Source organism: Heterocephalus glaber, unplaced genomic scaffold (assembly GCF_053883595.1).
Source record: "Heterocephalus glaber isolate CG9 unplaced genomic scaffold, H.glaber_assembly_v1.0 deba00001444, whole genome shotgun sequence".
Classification (NCBI taxonomy): Eukaryota; Metazoa; Chordata; class Mammalia; order Rodentia; family Bathyergidae; genus Heterocephalus; species Heterocephalus glaber.
Genome location: NW_028258297.1, coordinates 3,037,437 through 3,054,974, shown reverse-complemented (window position 1 = coordinate 3,054,974; position 17,538 = coordinate 3,037,437). Strand labels below are relative to the sequence as shown.

Below are 17,538 nucleotides of genomic sequence, written 5' to 3'. Positions count from 1 at the left end.
ACTGTGAACATCAAGGATTTATTTTGCTTAAAAATTATATAAGGAGTTTCAAAAGATTTTCATCCTTTTTTTAAAAAAAATCATTCACTTTAGTATCCTCTACTTAAGGGAAAAATAAAATTAAAGGTGCCAGAAAATTATATAATTTCTAAAATGTTGGTATAAGATATATTTTGAATAAAATTAAGGGGTTTCAGCAATATAAGAAGTCCAAACAATTACATAGTCTTGAAGAAATGTTCATGATCGAGGTTCCTGTTTAGAGAATATTCTATGGCAATAGTTCCATCAGTTATGTACCATCTCTGATGGTAAGCAGTAGAAAAGGATGTCAGATAAATTTAAGCAGCATCCCCAAAACGATTTATTATTTATATATTTTTTAGAACATCTCAAATTCTTTTTCTCTTTGAAAATAGGAGAATTTAAGAAACAAATCTGTGAAAAGGTCTCCTTAGTTTCAAAGCTAGTGTTGATTCCTTATAGTTAATGCTGGTTGTGCACCTACACTTAAGCAGACACAAAGTTGTGTTTTCTTTATTCTTTTTTGGAGAAAGAGAAAGTCTCCTGATTTTTATTTTGGGAAACAAGGGCACATTGGTAATATCTCCTTCAGGAAACAACAAGAGACAAATGATGGGCAAGTCTCAGGTGGTGCACACATAGGCATTCTTGTTGACTTAAGAGTCCTGCATCTCTTTTCTGTCTGTGTATTTAACACTCTTTGAGATCGAGGCCTGGTGACCGGTCTGTCTGATGTGCTTGTGAGCCTCTGAGCATGCGTGTGAGGGGGCAAATGGGGACCATCCAAATCGTCTCCAGCACTGCTGGACTCACAGATGCTCACTCGGACTTACTGTTGTTTTCTTCTTTATTAGATCAGGGTTCACTTTTTGTCAAGAAGGAGTGAGATGAACACTGTCTTCCAAATTAAGATTGTAAGCATCACTGGAACTGACAGATTCATCTAATTTGAGCAGGGGATTTTAATTTTCACTTTTGTTTCCTTTATACTTTAATGTAGATTGAGATTTTCTTCTGTTAGCTTTTCTCTTTTTCTCCCTTACTTGTGCATCTCTACGCATACTTTTTTTTTCCAGATTTAGATTCTAAAATGACATCTTTCATTTTGGTAAACTTTGCTGGATGAATCAGCCCTGGTGATAAGTTAATTTTGTCTTTGTCCCGTTGACAAACTTTTTTCGTTCATTTTTTGATATATGCATGTTTACTAAAGGGTCTACATTTCTAATTCTTTCCAATTCAAAACACAGCCCCTTTAGGGCTGGGGACTTAGCTCAGTGGCACCGTGCCTGCTTCTCAAGTGCAAGGTTCTGAGTTCGATCCTGGTACCCCCCCCCCCCCCCACCAAAGATGACCCTTTCAAACGTCTGGTTTTAAAATTATCCGAGGTATCAGATTGATGTATACTATTAAAGGGCAGTTTCTTGAAGAAGAACTTGCAGTAAATCCTTCACAAATAAATCCCTGGGGTTGTCATCATTATTGGAATCCATTCCTGAAAGACATACTTCCTGGTTCTGAGCAATATCTTCTGTTTGTTTGGAATCGGATTGGAGCCCTGTGCGTGTGTGTGTGTGTACACCTGTTGGTGATGGAACCCAGGGCCTCACACATGCTAGGCAAGTGCTGTGCCATTGGGCAGGAGCCCAGCCAGTGGCTTCTGAGGCCTGTGCTGGGCCTATGGTCCTGATTGCCCTCAGTGCCCCACTGCTCCGTACAGGCCTTGTAAGCAGGGGTAAAACCCTTCCACCTCCCTCCCTTCTTCATGTCTGGGTGGGCAGCAAGAGCATTAGCCAAATTAGCCTTGGGCTCCTGTAAGACAACATATAAGCCTGCCAGGATCTGCTTAAAGAGTTGCATTTGTCTTCTTTTCCAAAGCTAGACCATGCCACCCCACTTTGCACACGTCAGCAGGAGTGCCTGGGCAGTGTGATTGAGCCTGGCTGCAGTAGGCTTGCTGTCAGTTATTGGTCAGAGCTGCTGTTTTCTTAATTAGTGATTAAGACACCACAGTGTTGAGATGATCTGAAATAGAATTTGCCAAAATGTTCTCTTTTGTTGGGTTAATCAGACCATATTCATCACCTGTTAGAAAGTGCTCCAGCTTGCTGGTTGTACAGCGTCTCCTCTGCAGCTGGGCAGTGGGAGGAGACTAGGGCTGTGCCCACCCTCACAGGGGGGACTAGGCAGACCTGGGGGCAGCAGCCCAGGCCCCCGGAGCCTGTATCTGCTGTGTCCTGCCTGAGGGTAGCCTCCCTCCTGGCCTCCCTTCATCCTCTGCAGGTGCCTGGCCTCTAGGAGCCTTCCTGATGAACAGAATGGTGTTCTCTGGTCTTGTCTCTTAAGACTGCTGCTGGGACAAGAAGGAAGAGCTTACGGGTCTGCAGGTACCTGGTGCCAACCCTTGTTCTGCAGTTGCCACATGCTGTGCTGTGGAACATCCCAGGAAGAACAAGCATGTGGATAGACCGAGGCTTTCTCAGTATGTGGCCTTCCCAGACCCCCAGCTCCCTCCTTTCCCTCCCAGCCAGTCCACAGCCTGGGAAATGGGGAGATCTTGAGTAGCAGAAGAGGCTGGTCCTGTGGGGTAGGAGAGGACAGGGAGGCCTGGACTGGGCTCTAACCCTTCCCAGAGCTTGCCCTCTGGTGGCCAGTTCCTCTCGCTGACCCACTCTATGCCCCTGAGGGTTGTAGCTGTGGCTGAGCAGCCCTTACCCAGAGCCCCCAGGGGACTGCTAGAAGTCACAGCTTCTCCTGCTGGGGCTCCTGCCAAAGCTTGAAAAAAGCCAGTTGACTTGGCCAACTTCTCACCAGTCAGGAGGCCCCGTCTTTCCAAGCAAGTGGGCCTCCGGTAGGATGGCCAGGACTGGCCTGTGGTCTGAGCCCCAGCCACTGCCCTGTCCCTGTCCCCTGTTGATGAGCCTCATGTTGGGTGATGATAGGAGTTGTCTAGGTTACACTTCATCCAGACAAAGCCCATTTGCCATTTGTGATGTGAATTTGTATTTATTAAATTGCTCTTTTAATAGATTTTACCAAGTCATGAAAGACATATAATCCACTTAAAGCAGTAGAACTCATTTTTCCCTGCTGCCCTGTGGCTGTGGAAGTGTAGGAGGCACTGGGGCAGGTGGGGGTCCAGCAGAAGCTCCCAGCAGCAGGAAGGAGGGCTGGCCCGAGGCCCAGGCCAACCTGTGCTCTCTGCTTTAATAAAAGGTTGTTAAGCAAATGAAGAGTGTAAACAGGATTCCTTGGAGAACCCTTGTTCTAGAAATTCCCTGAGTGTTCCTGGAGGCCTCTTGTCAGCATTTGCAATGCTAATTACTGATCTTGCCTTCTTTAGGGCTGGTATCCTTGGAGAGGTGGAGCGTTTTGTGTGTTGCTTAGGTCACTTTCAGTATTTAAAGGAAAAGGCCTGTTTCTTTAGCTCTGTCCTGAGAGCCAGGCGTCCCTAATGCTGCCTGTCATCTCCCAGGCTCCAGCCTTGAGTGAGTGGATTTGGTGGTGTGGGATTTCAATGGTCTCTAATCCTGCTGTTGGGCTCGGAGCAGGAACTGCAAAGGGGTCACAGAGACTCCAGAGCTAGTGGGAGAGAGGACGTGTTACCACTGACAATGACAGTGTGGCACATGCAGCCTCCCCCATGTGGCCAGGGCCCCTGGGAAGGAGTGGGGCAGCTGGCTGCCCAGAGGAAGGGACGCTAAAGAGCTAGGAAGGAAGTCTTCCTACTGCCCAGGGAGGCAGGAAAGGAAGGGAGCTGGATGTCAGGCATTGTCTCCTAAAAGGAGTTTCTCCTTTATCCTGAAATGCAGTGGCGTGGTGTGTGGGGAGCCATGTAATTAGTGGAGGCAGCCGGGTTACAGCATGGTGGCAGCTGGAGGGGCTCAATGGGGAGAGGCCTGAGTAGCTTTTCACTGCATTTCCCATATCAAGGTTTTAAACATTACCTGATATTGATATAGGGGTAATAAATTAACTCTCAACCTGCTAGATGTTAGATACGCTGAGTTCGTGTTCCTCAAGATCAAAGAACAACGGAGGTTAAGAGTAGGAAAAATTTATTGAGAGAGATAGCTACTGAGAGGCAAAAGGGGACCTGGAAGGGGTTGCCTCGGACCCCACTTTATCCAGGAAGTTTTATAGGGCAAAATTATGAGGTGGATACAAAATCACAAGGTGGGTATAACATGGGTCAAAACTATGATCAACCAATAAGGTTACAAAGATAGGGACTGGGGATTTAACTCTGGTTCCGCAACCCGCCTCACAAGCGCAAGGTCCTGAGTTCGATCCCTGGTACCAAAAAAAAAAAAAATTACAAAGATAGCCGCTTAGGTAACATTGAGCCAGTGGGGAAGCAGGTCACATAGCAGATGTACATGGAAAGAACAAGGACCTTTTTAGGAAGGGTTGGATCAGGAGGTCCTTGTTACCTACCTAGGTGACTGATGTCTACTAGACTTTACTGGACTAAGTGATATCAATTATAGTACAATCTTCGATTTATTGCTTATCCCTTGGGGAGGCATGTAGACTTGGTTGTTTTTTGTCTTTGTCTCGAGGCCTGGCCTTTGACAGATGCACCTCCAGCCACAGTTGCAATGTGTTCTCATCCTCTGCACTGACTCCCTCAAGGGCCTTGCCTTGTCTGACTGCCTAGAATATTCCTACTGTCTATAATATTCCCTCCCCAAAGAGGTACCCCTAGCTGCCATGAGGGAGTAAAGGGTGTTGACCATTTTGGCTACTTGTGGCTGAAGGGGATTGTAGTTTTGATCGATACTCTCTAGAGGTTCTACCTAAAGGCCGTCGATAGACACCAGGCATTTTCATCTTTAAGTCTGAAGGAAACAAGGCCAAAGAAACAGTTAAGTCTGCATGGGCCAATTAATAAGCTCTCCTGGCTGTGTATATTTGGAGAATTACCTGTTCACAGTTATGTCTTTTAGCCTCAGTTTTTTCTCTTTTGATAGAAAGGTGGCAGGGTTTAAGGAGGAACATGTCTTTATTTGAATGGCTGGTCTTTTTAGAAGTAGAGCCTGATATTTAAGAAGTTGATTGTCTGATAGCCATAGGCTCCCTTGGGAACAAAGAAGTCCTGCAACATTGTGAGGGGTATATACAGTGAGGTCTTTGTCTGCAGTCAGCTTGGATGCCTCCTCCAGTACAAGGAGAGCCATGGCAGCCACTGCCCTAAGGCACACAGGCCATCTCTTTGCTACAGTGTCTACTTCATGACTCAGGTATCCTGTAAGGTGTTGAGCAGATTCTTGATCCAGTGTAAGCACTCCCAAAGCCATGCCCTGCCTTTCATCAACATATGAATTGAAATGGTGTCCTGTTGGTAGGATACCCCTCAGTGCTGGGGCATTTAGAATCACTTGTATAAGCTTATGAATTGCAATTTGTGAATGAGGTTCTCCCTAAAATATGGATATCTGCTTTTTGGGCTTTTTTTATAATCTGAAGGAGGGATCATGTGATCTCACCATACCCTGCTATCTAAAGATAACAAAAGCCTGTAATTTTTAGAAAATTTTTTAGCTATTTTAGGGTCTTGGGCTGTGGGAAGGAAAGTATTAGTTTAATTTTTTCTTTTCTCAGTCTTTGGGTTCTCTTAGCTATGATACAGTTCAAATATTTTACCTCAAGGCCATAAAGTTGTGCCTAAGACCTAGAGACCTTATAATCTCTATTTGTTAGAAAATTTAACAGGGCTTGGTTGTCTTGGCTAGAAAGCTCTTTTGAGGGGGCGCATAACAGCATGTCATCTACATATTGTAGGACCGTGACTTGGGAAAATTTAAAACATGCTAAGTCATGGGAAAGCACTTGCCCAAAAAGGTGAGGACTGTCTCCTGAGGTGCCTGGTTGTGAGGTTTCTCAAAGGCAAAAAGAAACTGAGAATCTGTATGCAAAGGAATATAAAAGAAGGCATCTTTTAAATCTAATACTTTAAATTTTCACTGAAAACCACCCGGCATCTTTCAGAATCTGAGAAGGAGAGTGTACAGGTTAGGTACCACCAGGTGGATAGGTACTGTTGTCTCATTTACCAATCTGAGGTCCTGTATCAACCTCTACTCTCCATTGGGTTTTTGGACTCCCAAGATTAGAGTATTGTAGAGGCTGTTGTAGGGTGTAAGTAAGCCTTGTGTCCTTGAATTGTTGATTACAGGCAGTAGTACTTTTTTTAAACTTTAGGCCTTAGAAGGTATTGTCTCTGGTGAGGAAAAATAGTGGGGTCTTTAAGATGTATTTGTACCAGGGCAGCTCTTATTGCTCTTCCTATTTTACTTTTAGTTGCCCACATTTTAGGATTTATTTCTATCTCCATGAATGGGAGGCAGCATACCTGATCTGGGTGTGTGTATATTATAGTATTTAAATAAGATAAGATATCTCTCCCCTGGAGGGAGACTGGACTTGTAGGCATAATCAGAAAGGAATGGGAGAAGAGAAAGCTGTCCTTGTTACAGCCTAAGGGTTGTGAGAAATAGCAGGTTGCCTCCTCTCCAGTGACTCCTTTCACTGAGGTATGGCAGGTGGAAGGAAGGCCAGCGTTGAAAGGAAGGACTGAGAGACATGCGCCAGTGTCCAGCAACAGACTGTTTTCTCCCCGTTCCGTGGTCATCATTATCCAGGGTTCCTCCGTAGAGATGTCAGTCTGGTCAGAAGGAGAAAGCAAGAGAGTGTCCAGGGCCCTTCAGTCTTGCTGGACCAGCTGGTAAGATGGGTCTGATCCCTGGGACCTCCATCACAGGGGCACTTTGACTTCCAGTGATCACCTTTGCAATCCGGGCATGGCTCAGGGGCCTCTTGTTGCATAGGTTTTTATCAGAGTCCCTCTTAAGGTGGCCTGGCTTTTCACAGTGGTAGCAGCTGAGTTTAGTCATTGAACTCTTTTTGGAGCCCTGAGAATCAGACTTAGAGTCTATTCCCTTTAATGCCACAACCAAGGCAGCCACTTTTTCTTGATCTCTCTCTCTTTTTTTTTCCTTCTCCTCTTCTTGGTCTTGATTATAAAATGTTGAGGAGGCAGTTTTCACTAAAGTAACAAGTGAGCTATCCGGAGCAAAAGCCGTCTTTTGTAGCTTTTTCTTAATATCTCAGGCTGACTGAGTAATAAACTTGTCTTTATGAATAATCTGGCCTTTTACCAAATCAGGAACCACGGATGTATGTTTTATCAGTGTCTCTTGTAAATTATCTAAGAAGGCAGAGGGGTTCTCATGTTTCTCTTAATGAACAGTTGACTATTTAAAATGATTGAAGGGCTTAGTTTTTGTCTTTCTTAGACCTTTAAGAATATGTCTGAAGATTTTTTCTTTTTATTTTAGTCTCCTGTCTGGTTGGTAGACCAGTAAGAATCTTTTGTAGGGAGTACTTGGGCTTCAGTAGGAACCAGCTGTTCTCCTGGTTGCCTATCTTCTGGCCTTTTAAACTTAACAATATGATATTTATCTCTAAATATAATAGTAACTTGTAATGCTGCTTGTCTCTCATTACAGGTCAGTGTTTAAGAGTAACATTATGTCTTTTTAGTCTAGTTTATAAGTCTGAGTAAGTTCCCTAAAGATTGCATGGTACTTATCAGGTTCATCTGAAAACTTTCTCAGATCTTGTTTGATCTGTTTGAGGTCACTGAGGGAAATGGACACATGGACACAAGTAGGGGCAAATTCTTCACCCACCTCCTGTAAGGGATACTGTCCTTGAGGAGCTTGAACAAAATCAGATAGGGATGAATATAGCCCAGTTGAGGCTTTAATGTAGGTTAACGTGGAAGCCTTGCCCTTAGGGTCTGGAGGACAAGTGAGGAGAACTTGAGGCTCAGTGATAGTGTACGAGACTGATTACAATTGGCTTGGAAACCTCCTTCTGAGGATCCAAAGGGCAAGGGAGGGGACCTCAGGCTTGGTAACAGTAGATGTATCAGACTGTGCCTCATTTTTCTATGGCTTATCTTTATATTTTGAACACAAGTTTGGATTGTCTCTTAATGTAAAGGAAGTCTGAACATGAGGTAATTTTGACCATTTTCTCACTCTCTTACAGTACAATTTTAGTTGTTCAATAGTATCATAATCAGTATTTTTCTCTGCATTCTATTTTGCCTCTAGCGGGTAGGCAGGCCATGCTTGGGTGAAGAAAAATATTAAACACCTCTTTCTCAATATGTGAGGGTTGAGAATTTTTAAATGCTTAAGAATACATTCAAAAGGAATAAGAGAACTCAACATCAACTTTTCCATCTGAAAAACAACAAGGGCAAAATAAGCATCCCTTTTAATCCCTACTTGGTTTCTTCATCTTCTCAAGGCATCCCCTGAGGTGACCTGCTCCAGAGCAGGTGGTTGCTATCTGGAGAGTGACCAGAAGATAGGTCAGGTCTTACTAGCCACTCTTACCAATGAAACTCACACCCCTAACTCTAACACGTGTTTCCAAAAGCATAAGCTACAACTGATTCTAGCTATAATAGTCTTTCTTTAAAGAAGGAAGCATTGCTAGCAAAATTAAACCAGTAATAAAGAGACATGAACAACTGCTTTACAATTCTTTGAAAGAGCACGAAGGGGAAATAATCAAAGAGCAAATTGGAAGTGTTGAGAGCACTTCCCAGCCTGCAAAAGAGATCACCTCTAGAGATAGGCAAGTAATGGCTCAGAAAAATCCTGCCCTGGGCCCTAGGGAAGAGAAGTCCCCAGGACATTTGTGCTTTCTACCTAATCACCTACACAGTCTTCCTCATCAGCAAGACAAGGCTAAGTTTTACTTAAAATCCATTCTAAAATTTCTATGTTTTTATATCTGCAACACACTTAAAAACTCGGTGGTTAAAACCTATACCCATTGTTCACCAACCACAACTTATACATTAGTGAAAGTATTTCCCTCTCCTGCACACACAAATGATGAGAACCAGGCCTAGGAGGGAAGAGAGAGACAGGAGGTTGGGGATTCTCCCTTAAACTGAATGTGTTTTAGTTCCTTAAATATTGTGCTTTAGGAGATAGCTCCTCTGGTCTCATCCAGAAGTTGGTTCTTTCCACGGGGGTCTCAGGTTCAGTTTCTTGTACTCAGGAGACTGTGCCCAGAACACTAAGTGGAGACATCATTTTTATATGTGTTCTCCTGGATGGGCAAAATTCCAGTGTCTCATCTGACCCACAGACAGGGCATGTTTTCCTCATCTAAGATGACTTCCCTGTCTTTGGCATTAGAAAACACTCATTTTCTGTAGGCTCAACTTAAAAGTTCTTAGTTGTTGGATAGGAGGGAAAGCTTGAGACAGTTCAGGGTTTCTCCCTCTCTAATCTTTAGCAGAAACATGACGCCAAAAAAGATTACAAAGTGACAGGAAAAGATCAGAAATTAGATCAGGAAAAAGGAAGTCTTTTCTTCTCACACTCTCATGAGTTATTGAGACAATTTTCCCATCAGTTGTCACCCTTAACCTGGAAAAGTGAGAGTAGGGAATCTCAAGAGCTAAGATTGCCTCCTCAGCAATGGAGATCAGACCAGAAAGGAAACTGAGGCAGAACAGTCTTGATATTGACCTCTAGAGTGTAGGGGGCCGGGGATCAGGTCATACTATCCTAGTGAAACCTGTCCTCCAAGTCTTAAGAATGGCTGCCGGCCTATTGCTTTCTAACTGGCAGTTGGAGTCCTGTGATTTATTAATAGGCAGGGGACCTCCATGTCAGTCATTGTCTCCTAGAAGGAGTTTCTCCTTTATCCTGAAATACAGTGGTGTGGTGTTTTATGAGCCTGAGTAATTGGAAGAGGCAGCCCAGTTACAGAGAGGTGACAGCTGGCAGGGTTACTGGGGAGAGGCCTTGGTAGCTTTTCACTGTGTTTCCCACACAAAGATTTTTAAATGCTAACAGTTATGCGCAGTGTTAATGGATATCATTGTACCTAGCACATAAAACCTATACTATAAAGCTAGAGTAGCAGTCAATTTCATGTTTCTAAAGAAATGTGTTGATTTTTTAAAAAATTAATGCACAGAGGTTTCTGTTTCTGGCAGTGTAGGGGACTTGGTGTTCACCGGCCCTTCTGTCACAGAATACACCAAAAGATGTTGGAGTGACCACAGTGTAACCACAAAAGCGAGTACTATCAGAAATCAGGAGAAAATGTGGAGGAGAGTGGCTTCAAAGCTGGCACCTACTGGGGATCTGCAACATCACTTCTCAGGCCTGAGGCCTGGTTTTTAATGACCTAAGGTAGGGGTCAGGATCTGGAGGCAGTCAGAGAGGGCAGGTGCTAGTGTTTGCCTTTCTTGTCTTGTTCATGAAGGTTAAAGAAAAAGGAAACAACACACCCCCAACACACACATACAGAGAATTTTCAGCCACAGTCCTGTGTTCACATAGGTTTGGAGCCCCAGGTCAAGTTCCTGATTTGGCCTGTAAAATTGCAAGTTAAAAATATAATTTGACAGTCTGTTGTGTATTTCTTCAATTAGCTTCTTGTTATATTTATGGAAGTTACCAGTTTTTGTGCCTTCTTAGCTATAGCAGTTGCCTTTTTAAAATGGCAATTAATTTATATAAAACTTTGTATCTACTGTAGTGTACAGTATCGGTTGCTATTAACTGCCATATTGCCCTGTCTTTCTATTAAAAATACTGTTTCTGTATTATGGATTAACAGTTTCATGTGGACATTTGCCAAACAAGAAGAACTTGTTATTGTCTTTGATTTATATATGATTCCCACTATCATCAAATGAAAATAAATACTGAGTAGAAAAAAAAAAATATGGTTTGAAATAGTCTTGGGATGACAGTATCCTCAGGCTCCAGCAGAAGCAAAATATAATTTTCCCCCCAAAGAAAACCATTTTTTGATAAAAAGTATCTCTAACAAGTCCAAGCTTCAGACAATTCAAATAATTCCAAAAGTTCCAAGGAACAGAGAGGCTCCAAAGGGGGAAAGGGACTGAGTCAGCAGAAGCAAGAGCCAGAGGAGAGAACCACTACAGAAAGAGAAATGCAGAGGTTGCAGACTGTAGAAGAGTCTGAGATGAGCTATGAACTGAATCCAGTATGTTGGAAATCATAAAGAGAAAGACATTGAAGGAGAAGGCAAACTATCGCAATTTGTAAGGCAGGTCTGAAAAAAAGAACCAGGTTTCAAATTTAACAGATGCATGAAAAAGAACTTGTGACCCAGTGGAAGAGTTGATTAATGAAGTAGAGAAGAAATTTGAAGAAAGTGCTTTCCCAGGGAGACAATGAAATGGGAAATATTATAAAGCGAAATGAAAAGAAATGGAGACTAGAGTGTAAAGTCCTAAAATATACCTGCTCATGGTTCTGAGAAAATAAAAACATCAAAGGGACAGAGGGATGTCTGAAATGAAGTGACAGATGACAGTCCTCCAGAGCTGTGGGACTCTCCTGTTCTCCAGATGAAAACCCAGCTATTTCTAGCAGAGTAATTACTACTATAAGGTAACTGAAAAATATCCGAGACAAGCAAAATATTTGGAGCCAGTGAGAGAGAAAAGTTAGGTATTCTCCAATAGAGTGACAAATAGATTATAGGGTTACATGGTGGAGGCCAGATGTGGTGCAAGTCACCTTTGAAAGAAATGCCAGCATAGATTTGTACAGCCAGCAGAACTGTCTTTTGGGAATTAAGATAGAGACATTTTTAGGCAAATTAAAACCTGAAGAGCTAAAGACCTCCTCACTGACAGAACTTCTGAAGACTGAATTTCAAGATTTCAGTGATTTCAGAAGAAAGGTCTGATGAAAGAAGAAATGAAGAGAGTTGAAGGTGTGAGTAATATAAACTTACATTGATATCCAAAATAACACTTAGAACATCTCAGTCAAGATGTTGTTAAAATCTTAGAAGATAAAAGAGCTATGTATGTATTTGATATGATTGGAATTAGGCATTTTTAATTTCTTCTGTTGTTTGGAAGAAAAAGATAATGATTCATTTTAGATCGTCAAGTTAAATATGCATATTAAAATGTTTAGGGTAACTATTAAAATAGTGGAAGCAATTTAGTAACTTCCAGATTAATTGGAGGTGAGGTATTGAAATGCTGAGGAAAAAGTAAACCCATGCACATGTAGGCAAGAATGCAAGATGGCAGAAAAAGCAGAACAATTGGAAACTCAAGAAGAAGAAGATGCAAATTAATCTGAATGCGTGAGGAATCATGGCCCACAGGGACTAAGCTGTTCAGTGAGGAACCATGCCTAGACTTCTAAAATCCATCACTGTGCTCATTATGAGGGAAATAGACACAGGCTGAGTAGAAGTAAAGGATAAAAAATATTAATATACCAGACATAACCCAACAGCTTGCACCAAAAATCAGAATTTGAAAAATTTTAAACATCCTTTTCAGTATCATCAAAAAACAGCATTTACTTAGGGAAAATCTAACAAAAAATGTAACTGACTTGAACTCTGAAAAGTACAAGGCATTGTAAGGAAGAGATAACCTTAATAAATGACAAGATAATACCATGATCTTGGGTCTGAAGACTCAATGATGCTAAGATGCCAATCCCTCAATTGATCAATTGAATCAATTGATTCAGCACAACTCCAGATGAAAGCTTTTTTTGGGTAGACATTGACAAATTGGTGATAAAATTCATATGGAAATACAGAAATTTTAGAATAGCCAAATCTTTGAAAAGAGGATCAAAAATGGAAGATGAACAATACCTGATTTTTAACTCTGGAGAGTAGATAGTCTTTTCAATAAATTGCTGGAACAATTGGGTATCCATATGCATAAAAGAAGCCTCAGCTCATGTGTTCAATTATGGACAAAAAATCAACTCAAATGTATTGTAGACCTCATTGTAAAACATAAAGCTATAAAACTTGTACATGGAAACCTTTTTGCCCTTGAACTAGGGAAAGATTTGTTAGATAAGATGCCAAAAGTATAATATGATATGCTATATGATATACATAAAAGAACAAATTAATAAATTGAACATCATCAAAATGTAATACATATTCTTCAAAAGCTGCTGTTAAAAGAATGAAAAGACAAATCATAGACTGGGAGAAAATGTTTTCAAAGCATAAATTTGATAAAAGACTTAAATGCAGAGTCTGTAGAAAATAACTCAACACAGTAATGTGAAACAGACAACTGAGTGAAAAAATATGAATGCCAAAACATGTCAAATAAGCACATGAAAAGATATTCAAAACCATTAGTCTTTAGGGAAATATAAATATGCAAATTAAAACCATAATGAGATTCTACTTCAAGCCCATTAGAATGATTAATAGTAAATGTGATAGGGCCGGGGATTTAGCTCAGTGGTTTGGCTGTCTGCTGTGCAAGCGTAAGGACCCCGAGTTCAATCCCCGCTACCCCCCCAAAAAAAAATTAAAAAAAAAAAATAGTAAATGTGATAGAACTCGAACTCATTTGCTGCTGGTGGGAATGTAAAATAGTGCAACCAGTTTGGAAAATAGTTTGGTAGTTTCTCACATGTTAAACATACCCCTACCATATGGTCTTTCCGTTTTGCTCCTAGGATTCATCTAAGCAAAGGAAAGCATGCATCCATACAAGGACTTGTACACATGTTCATAACTCTCTTATGTAATAGCCAAGAATTGGAAACAGTCCAGTGTCTGTCTAAGGCAGATGCGTGGATAAACAAACTATACAGTGGAACATACTTGGCCTCTGCCAGGAATGTGCTCTTGATACCTGCAGTGTCATGGATGGATCTCAACAATGCTGAGTGAGGGAAGCTAGACCAAAACCACACAAACCAGCCGAGGTGCACACTGTATATCTCATTTATATAAAAGTGCAGGAAATGTGAACCACAGCGACAGCATAGAGCAGCACTCACATGGGCCCTGAGATGGGCAAGACAGAGAATTACAGATAAGCACAAGCACACTTTTGGAGATGATAGGTCACTGGCTTGATTGTTACAGTGTTTTCACAGGTGTGCATGTGGCAAAACTTAACAAATTATAAACTTCAGGGATTTAGCTCAACGGCACTGTGCCTGCCTCTCAAGCACAAGGTCCTGAGTTCAATCCCCAGTACTGGAAGGAAAAAAAAATCTGCAGATGACAACAAATTATAAACTTTGTGTGGTTTATTGTATGCCATTTATACTTCAATAAAGCTGTGTAACATAAATTATTTAATAAAAGCTGATATACAGCTATAGTCATACTAGACTCCCATATCCATGTCCTCCTAATCCAAAGACTTCAAAGCAAAAAACATCGCTCGAGATAAAGTAGGTCGCATATGTTGACATTGATTTTGTTAGGCATATCAGAAAGATAAAAGAGGTTTGAATTTGTATGCCCCTCATAACATAGCTTCCAAATATGTAAAACGAAACGAGGTTTGGCAGAACTATAAGGGGGAAGCAAATAAATCCACTCTTGTAACATCTCTCAGTTATTGATAGCTCATAAGCAGATGAAAAAAACCAATAAGGATTAATAGAAGACTTGAACAACACATGCATACAACGCTGTATCTGAGAAATCTAGAATATAGGCCCTTTGAACACACACCTAATGTCAGGTAATTACACTACTCGCTGTGTTCCAGACGTTGAAGGAGCTGTCTGTCATTTAATCTTAATAACATTTACAAATGAAGAATCTGGGGCCCAGAGGCCAGGCACGCTGTCACAGATCACAGGGCAAGCGGTGGGGTCCAGTGTCCTGATAGGTTAGCTCCAGAGTTGCATTCTGGATCTGTAACAGCACTGCCTCAGTGGATATTTGTGAAAATTGATTCGAGTCTATTGCAAAAATCAGCATCATATAAATCACATTCCTTTATAACACAATTAAGCTACAAATTCATAACTGAAAAATGCTAAAATGACAACAGAAATGAACCACTTATGTTTACAGATTCAAAAACATACTGATAAGTAAGCTAGGATCCAAAGAAGGAAATCATAGAAGAACCTTATCTGTCTCAGAAGTTGGGATAATAAAGACTCATTACAAATGTGGAGCACAGCTAGAGTGGGACTATGGAAGGAGATTGGGAGGTTGAAATGCTTGCTTATATCAGAAATGGAGAAAGGCCATATATTAAGGATATAGTTTTCTGTCTTAAGTTAGAAAAATACTTAGAAAAAACAGAGTAGCAGTTACTGTACTTTTGTGTATGTTTGAAAATAGCCATTATAAAGAAAGGAAAAACCACGTTAGTATCAAAACAAGGGTAATAAAGATAACAGCAGAAGTGAATGAGGTACTGAAACTCATCATCAGAACCAGACGGTGGTTATTTTAAAAGACTAAGGAAATTAAGAAACCTGTGGCATGAGTAATAACTAAGATGAGGCAAACGCATCTAAAAGTGGCATCAAGAAATCCAAATAGGGTAAGTACTACAGAGTGGATATTTAAAGAAACAGAATATTATGGACAAATTTGAAAACTTAGATGACAAATTCCTAGAAAAACAAAATTATCCAATACTCTGAGAAAGTCAGGCCCTTTCTATTTTATAAGAGCTCTCCAGCAACACCCAGGGGACATACTTCCCAGTCCTGTGCAGACTGAGTAGAGAGGGAAAGAAGCAGTGTAACTGGCTGCTCAAGCCAGAAGAGGGGAGTTAGAGAAGGGAGAACGAGAGCTAATCTTACAACTGCATGTGCAAATGGGACCTAGCCATGGTCAAACATCGGACATGTTCTGACCAAACTGAGTTTATTGCACGAGTACAAGGTGGCACATTAAAGGAACTGTGATATGCACGGTATCCACCACACTAATAGTTTGAAAGGGGACAAGTTATCATCTCAAATGACTCAGGAGGTCAACTGATTCAATTCATAGCTGTCCATGCTAAGAACACTGGTTCATTAGGAGTGGAAGGGAATTTTTCTAACCTGCCGTGGGTTATCTACAAAGAAGGCCTCAAGCACACATCACTCACTGTCCATGGTGAAATGTTGCAAGCAGACCCCTTTAACATCAGGAAGCAGAAGGCAAGGTTTGGTGTGGTAGTGCCAGTGCCAGCCACTGTGGAGTAAAATGAAGACATTCTGAGCTCTCATTGCTGACACTCTGGGCAGCCCTCCTGCCTGCCTGGTGACCTCCCTGGCACTGGCTGCATGGGTCACCTCCCATTGCCTGTCCTGTTGTTCCTTTTCTCTCTGCAGCCTAGTGACCTCTCCCGGCTGACCTGCTCCCCCAAACTGATCTTTAGCCTTGCAGCTCTCAGGATTTATTTCTGGCCCAGACCACTGGGCCACTCCAGGCTCATGTCTGAGTCCCCCGCCCCCGACACCTTCACTTGGTTGTCCTGTAGACATCTCAACTTGGTGTGTCCGAGGTTCAGGTCACCATCTCCCCCAAACACCTTCTGCAAATTTCGCCAACCTTCCCTCATCTCAGGAATGGAAAACTGATCCTTCTAGTTCTTAAGGACAAGACTGCTGGTGTCCTTGACTCCTCCCTTTCCCTCATAGCCCAGGTCTCCTTTAGCTGTGTATCTTCAAGGCTCAGCCTTCAGCTGATAGCTTTAGAATTTGCCTTCTGTCCCTGCCCAGTCTGCATCACTAACACATCTTGATTTATGATGACCCTGTCCCTGGCCTGTCTCCCTGGCCTGTCCTTCCTCACCAGCCCCGTGCCTTGTCTGTTCTCAGCGGGACCCTTCAAAGCCTGCATCTGGCCCTCCTCAGAGCTTCTCAGGCCCAGGAGCCTGAGGATCTGTCGTTTCACAGTCACCTCCCCACCATCCTCGGTTTCTGCTCTCTGCCTCCCTCTGTCCTAACCCTGCTGTCCCCTCAGTGTTTCTGGCACATCTCTGACCTTGGGGGTCTTTATATTTTTTCATGTGTGTACCTTGATCCTTCCCTGCCCCGAGTTTGCCTGGCTTTCTCTCTTTGGGTCTTTGTTTAAATGTGTCTGCAAGTGATGGCCACCATATTGAAATCACAGCCCCCAAATGTATACAAACACCCCTGCTGTTTCCTGGCCTCCCACCTTTGCCTTATTTTTTTCTAAAGTATGTCGTCACCATCATACAAACCCTAGATTTTATTTGGTCATGTGTATGTAGCATGAGAACATGGCTAGTCTGTGAAGGCAGCACTCAGCAGGTGGCAGCGCAGGCTTGAGCTAATACGGCAGCCACAGGGGACAGGAGGCAGGAGGTGTTCTTGAGGGGAGCTGTGGGGGCCAGAGGAGAGGCCTGATGGGATCTCCAGTTGGCGACAGTGCTCCAGGAGTGTGGAGACCTGGAGAGGGCAGTGGGGAGGCCACATCCATTGACTGACCAGAGAGACGACAGTGACTCAAGCGACTGACCACACTGCCTCCCTGCGAGGAGCAGATTCCATGCCTGGCGCGGTGGTTGCTCGAGTTCTGTCTGTACCACCGCTGACGTGGGCTTCAGCAAGACCCAGGCTTCCCAGCCCTGACTGCGTGAACCCGATCAGGCTGCCGGATGCCTGTGGCGATGCTGATGGGGTACGCATTGATGGCCTCTCACCTGTTTTC

General features: G+C 42.5%; 1 protein-coding gene and 1 pseudogene across 19 annotated transcripts in view; one reads left to right on the top strand and one right to left on the bottom strand.

Moving 5' to 3' along the window:
• Positions 1-17,538, top strand: part of Tbc1d22a (TBC1 domain family member 22A) — a 448,179-nt gene that overhangs the window by 288,229 nt on the left and 142,412 nt on the right. The window lies entirely within an intron of this gene.
• Positions 289-17,516, bottom strand: LOC147827437 (shugoshin 1 pseudogene; annotated as a pseudogene).